The sequence below is a fragment of the Watersipora subatra genome, chromosome 1 (assembly GCF_963576615.1).
Source record: "Watersipora subatra chromosome 1, tzWatSuba1.1, whole genome shotgun sequence".
In the NCBI taxonomy this organism is placed as follows: Eukaryota; Metazoa; Bryozoa; class Gymnolaemata; order Cheilostomatida; family Watersiporidae; genus Watersipora; species Watersipora subatra.
In genome coordinates this window covers 20,774,168-20,780,187 of record NC_088708.1, presented here as the reverse complement: position 1 = coordinate 20,780,187, position 6,020 = coordinate 20,774,168, and the positions used below count along the sequence as shown (strand labels likewise).

General features: G+C 36.0%; 1 long non-coding RNA gene across 1 annotated transcript; it reads right to left on the bottom strand.

Moving 5' to 3' along the window:
• Window positions 1-1,252: 1,252 nt before the first annotated feature.
• LOC137410604 (uncharacterized) lies at window positions 1,253-4,175 on the bottom strand. The gene is made up of 3 exons (XR_010981228.1): window positions 3,509-4,175; window positions 2,901-3,059; window positions 1,253-2,203 (listed from the first exon to the last, which is right to left on the bottom strand). It is a non-coding gene; the product is annotated as an uncharacterized lncRNA (long non-coding RNA).
• Window positions 4,176-6,020: the final 1,845 nt, after the last annotated feature.

Genomic DNA, 6,020 nt, shown 5'->3' with positions numbered 1-6,020 from the left:
TTGATTATAATAGCAGTTGAAAATAAAATCTGTAATAAAAACACTAGCCAAATCATGCCATTAATCTATCACCCATTGAATAGCATTGATCCACCAATGTCTAGTCATAAATTGTAGATTTCATCTATAAACCAAGTCACAAAATATAATGATTGGTGTGATAATGGTTTCTTTTATCTTAGTTTATTGATGTCACAACATTAGGCTGTAATAGAACTATCTCTTAACCTTAAATGAATAATAAATCACGCGTGCTGACCCGGTCCGACTCGATCTTGGCCCTCATTGCTGACCCTGAGTCTAGTCCAACCCTGCATTCCTTGGTCTCATTCCAGCTCTAGCTAAGAAAGCCATTGATTCCATTTCGCTGATCAGATCAATACTTCACAGGCTTATCATATTTAGTCATGTTTAGTTCAACATGATATTAGTCTTTTACCTAGCCAGGGTCTGGCTCTTCGGGTGGGTGGGCTATTTGCCCCCTTTCCTTTCCCCCTTTTCTCTTTTCCCCTTCTCACTTCTTCTTTGGAGAAGGGGAAAAGAGAGAATGGGGATAGGAGATGGTGGCAAATATAGCCCTGATGGCTCATGATTTGTGTGCAACAATTCATAGCTTTGTTAGTTTTAATCTATGGTGGTTATCAAATATTATCACAGAATTGCTTTAGTTTACTGGATTATGTATCCAAGGTCATTATGTAAAAATAAATGCGATTTTGTCAGCTTCTCCTCATTAGCTCCATTGTTAACAAGAGTGCAGTCAAGCATGAGGTACAATACAATGACGTTACGTCATGCTATTCAAGTCTGACAGGTTTTTTCCCTATTGGCCAATCTAGATTTACATAGCTATGTGTGCAGTACTAGCCTGGGCATGGCTCTCGTGGGGGATTGGGAGAGAGATGCCCAGGCACGAGCCATGCCCAGGCTAGTGCATCAGGCATTGAACTTAAAATCCCTGGAATGGCAATCACGTGACTTTTACGTTGATAATACTACGTAACGTATGCGCCATATTGGAGAGTTAATCGAATGCTTGTTCCATATGTAAACAAACTGAAAAATGACAGAAATGTACATAATGAATAGTTATTTTTCAGCTGGGTGTTAATGAAAATTCCTCCTACACAATGTTTAGAGTGCCCTGATAGAAGAAAACCTATTTATAACATATGGAGTGGAATATATCAAATGATAAGTAGATGTAAATAGATTTTGGTGGACCATGTTATTCATACAAACTGTTGTATTACAGATGCATAAACCCAGCAAATGATATATTCAGGCAAATAACAACTGTTCCATTATATTAAAATTTATATTACATATGCATAAATGCATATAGAAAAACTTGGCGCATGAAGTATTTTGATAAAAACAACACATAGGTATGCTGCCAAAACAGAAACTGTTTTCAAGATTCAAGTGATAATAGCTTATGAATGTATGATATGTATAATACAGTGTCTGTAAAAGATGGAATGAACTACAGCAACAACTAAACGGAAATTAAAAACAGTTGTAATTGAGGATAATCAAAATAATGCAAACAAGGAAATGCAGGAATTAGTGGAATCAGATGATTAAACTTATACATACACATTACAGAAACTGTGTAAAAGGAGATTTGTATAGCACTGGATATTGAGCCAAGGTGCATCAGAGTTTCTTAGAACTAAATCAGATTAGAAATAACAGCACAACAACAGCGGCAGATGAATATTACAGTGATTACACTGTTACTGGCCTTTAAAAAGTACTACTTTAGTATTGTATGCCACAAAGATGCACCTTGCAGTTTGAGTGTAGGGTTTTAGCATTATGATGCTGTCGGAGATCATAAAATGACTGAATAAGGTTTTTCATCAATGCAGTGGTTGGATATGCCATCTGCCGTATCCGTAAGGTGTTTCCCAAGGCATAACACATCACTAGATCTTACACTACTGATAAAATACACCACACAATGGAGTGGATCTGGCTTTGTATTAATACAAAAGTATTGATCTGCAACTAGCAGGATCCTGATGACATCGTCTGATGGAGGCACCAATCCTCCATTGTTTTGTAGCTTGAGTAGAGTATAGAGATGTCGGTACTGGATACTTGATTTAGTGGTAATCAGCAACTGATGGCCAATGTCACGACAGCACTTTAGTTAGCTTTTGCACAATATAGCCAGCTATATAGACTATACTGTTACCTATAACAGAAAATTGACATCTGAAATCATTGAGATCCACAAACTGATCAGCTTCTGGAGTAGCCTGTATGATGAGAATCTCATTTTGAGCAGTAAAATTACCTGTCTTACCAGCATCTGATTTTGCACCACATTTGCTGATAAGTTTGCGAAAGGTAGCCTAAAACTGAGTAACAGTAGGATTATTATTCCAACCACCTAAACAAAAGCATCAATTATAACAATTACATAGAATCAACAAAAATGAATGTCTTATTCACATAAACATAGTACCCTTAATATACAACAATACAACTAATAAAATAAGCAAAAATAAAACAGCTCAAAATGCTACCATATCGCTATGTAAAATGAAAATGTGGCAATTTTCACTGGAAGTCATTCACACCCATCTTAGGCATAAAGCTTAAAGGTTGACTTGCAACAAAATTCACATTACAGTTATTTGGTATCAAAAGATTCACCATGTCTTACTCTGTTGTGCTGTAGGTGCCAAATATGTGGAAATGTGATTACAAGCTCTTAAAAGCTCAAAAACAAAAAAGCTGCCGTAGATTGGAATCGGTTTATTTATCTGACGTAGTCATTACAGTTTGGTTAAACTACTTTAAGTTGAACAACCTTGCAGCACTGTGCTTGACAATATGGTTTTAAATTCAATCATTGAAAAGCATCATTCAACATTGAAAAATATTACCTTTAAATGACTCCAGTCGAACTTTTTAACCTGTTGTCAAAACATGGATAATTGAAATGTTCGTTGCAGATAAGTGCCCAAGGATCAGGCTAATTCACTCTTCTGCGGTTGCGATTGCATTGTAAATAACGAGAGTTCTCAGTTGCTTTGTTTGGAAATCTAAAAATTAAAATGAAACTAGTAGTTAGTTAGCAACAGTAGTAATAACAATAGTATTATTACTCTTATCTCCTTACTGTTAGCTATATCCAGGTACAACAATAAATAATATTATAGGCACTACAAAAATTCTTTTCAAATATAAATCTTTAAAAATAACCTAATGGTTTGTAGTTCCAAAATATTAATATAAAAAAATTTCAAGTTTAAATAATAAAAAACCTTCGTTCTGAAGGAAGAACATTTCACTTCCTAGCTTATAAATTTATCTAATCACCGACAAAATACAGTCAAACTCGTACACTCAGTAGTGACACTGAGCGACTCGCACTCACCCAGTGACTAGTGTAGTGGAACTAACTAGCGGCAGTAGTAACTAGTAGTAGCACAGCTAGTAGTAGTCGTAGACTTTAGCAATAGTAATATAACTAGTAGTAGAAGTGACTCACTTGTGAAATGTCATGCTCTTTCCTTTGAAAGTCCATTCTTGCGGTTTTTGCAGTTCATGGAATAGCAATAGCACTGTGCACCTACACCCTTATCTCTCTTACATAAATTATTAGTAGTAATCTCAGTAGTCTGTTCCTCTGATTTAGCGGTGTATTCGTGATCTTCCATAACTGTTAATTCTGAAATTAGATTTCTTTCTCACATTGAAGTGATTGAACACAATGAAATTAACTCAAACAGTAACTGAAAATGGCGTCGGACAGATTTCAGCACTCGCGAATGACCTCTGCCATTCCAGGGGGTTTGAGTTCAATGACATCAGGTACTGCACTAGCCTGGGCATGGCTCTCCCAATCCCCCCCAGGGACGAGTATAACTGGAGTGGCTCAGAACCTGGTCACTTGACGGGAGATTTCTGTTTTTGTCACATGTCTTGCACATGCCCAGTTACATTTAATCATGTATCATGATTAATATTAGACACTAGCCACAATGCTATATTCTATCACAGCAATATTGCAATAACCCACTACTAATAACCCAATACTGTTAAGAAATATAAGATATTATGCAAAAATGTGCATAAATAGTTGCAGAATCTTGCATAAGATTATTGTACACAGAGAGGTATTTGGAAAATGCATAGAAAAATAGAGAAATGCATAAAAAAAATATAAATCTCGAAAAAATTGGTAAGATTTGGCATGAGATATTAAATATTAGACAAAAACAGAAAATTCCCCCATCACGTGACCAGGTTCTGAGCTACTCCAGTTATACTCGTACCAGTTATACTCGTACCACTAGCCTAGGCATGGCTCTCGTGGGGGTACGAGTATAACTGGAGTAGCTCAGAACCTGGTCACGTGACGGGGGAATTTTCTGTTTTTGTCTAATATTTAATATCTCATGCCAAATCTTACCAATTTTTTCGAGATTTATATTTTTTTTATGCATTTCTCTATTTTTCTATGCATTTTCCAAATACCTCTCTGTGTACAATAATCTTATGCAAGATTCTGCAACTATTTATGCACATTTTTGCATAATATCTTATATTTCTTAACAGTATTGGGTTATTAGTAGTGGGTTATTGCAATATTGCTGTGATAGAATATAGCATTGTGGCTAGTGTCTAATATTAATCATGATACATGATTAAATGTAACTGGGCATGTGCAAGACATGTGACAAAAACAGAAATCTCCCGTCAAGTGACCAGGTTCTGAGCCACTCCAGTTATACTCATCCAGGCTAGTGCAGTACTGTGACAAGTGCAGTACTGCTAGTGCAGTATTGTGACAAGCTGATGTTTCGCTCGACGGGGGACCAAAAAACTCCGCAAAAAAAACCACCAGTTTGTCAAGACAGACTAAGCACTAGTCTATTACATAAGCTGATAAAATACGTGGTATACGTAGTTAATCAACAATGCTGTTAATATAACGAATATGACAATTGTGATAAATAACAGTCCATTTCATGTGAGCAAAAATTGTTCGACATGACGAGCTTTTGGTTACGAGAATTTGAATAATGGAACTTAGCTTTACCGAACATGTCTATGCATTATGCTACCAAGAACATACAAGGTTTCAAACAAGATACATGTAACTTAAATTAGAATGCTGTACATGTACATATGCACATACGTACGTCAAGGGCTTAGCTTAAAATTCGACGTTTTGCTTTTAAGCCTAACGTTATAGTCTCGCAATCGATATGGGAACCAGGCTTTAAATTTGCATTTTTTGTCTAGCCCATATTCTTCAAAGTGAACAGGAAAGATCGAAATTGTTCGCTATCGACTTCGAATTTAAAACACCTAACTTCAATTTCCAGACCCTTTCCAGGTCCATCCAACCATATTTTCCGTGGTTGTAGTGCAACGCTTACAATTTGTTTGCTTTTGCTTTTTTTTTAAAGAAAATTGCCCTTTGTCTGGCTAGCCTAGATACTCGGTGGAGCAAAGGTGACTTTTTCGTACTTGTTCAATTCCTTGAAGTACCGCTACATACGTTTATTAAAATGCTCGAATTGGAACCTAAATCCAAGTACTATACATGTAATAACTCATATTAAGGTTCCAAGTCTTTAAACTTGTAAGGTTGGAAGTCGCTAAACTGATTAGCGTGTGGTGACTGAATTATTTGGTGACAGGTCTATGTTCCGCACGCCCTATGTTCCGCAAGGCCCTATGTTCCGCACTTTTCCGCAAAATCGGATAAAATTTCTGAAAAGGACAGACAACTTCTAAAGCAAATGCAATTATTGCTGTTTAAATTAAAACCGTCGTTGTGAAATCACGCCGTTGGGAAAATACAAACCGCTCTGCTGAACTTGAGAGAAAATAAAAAGATCTGACGAATGAACGTTCACTAAAAATTAGTAGTGATAATACACGAATTATCCAATTAGAATACGCAAAAAAAACCATCTTTTTCAGTCATTTTTATTTTAAAGTAATATAGATAAATTCAAAGGCTACTTCATTTTTTTATTTAATTATAG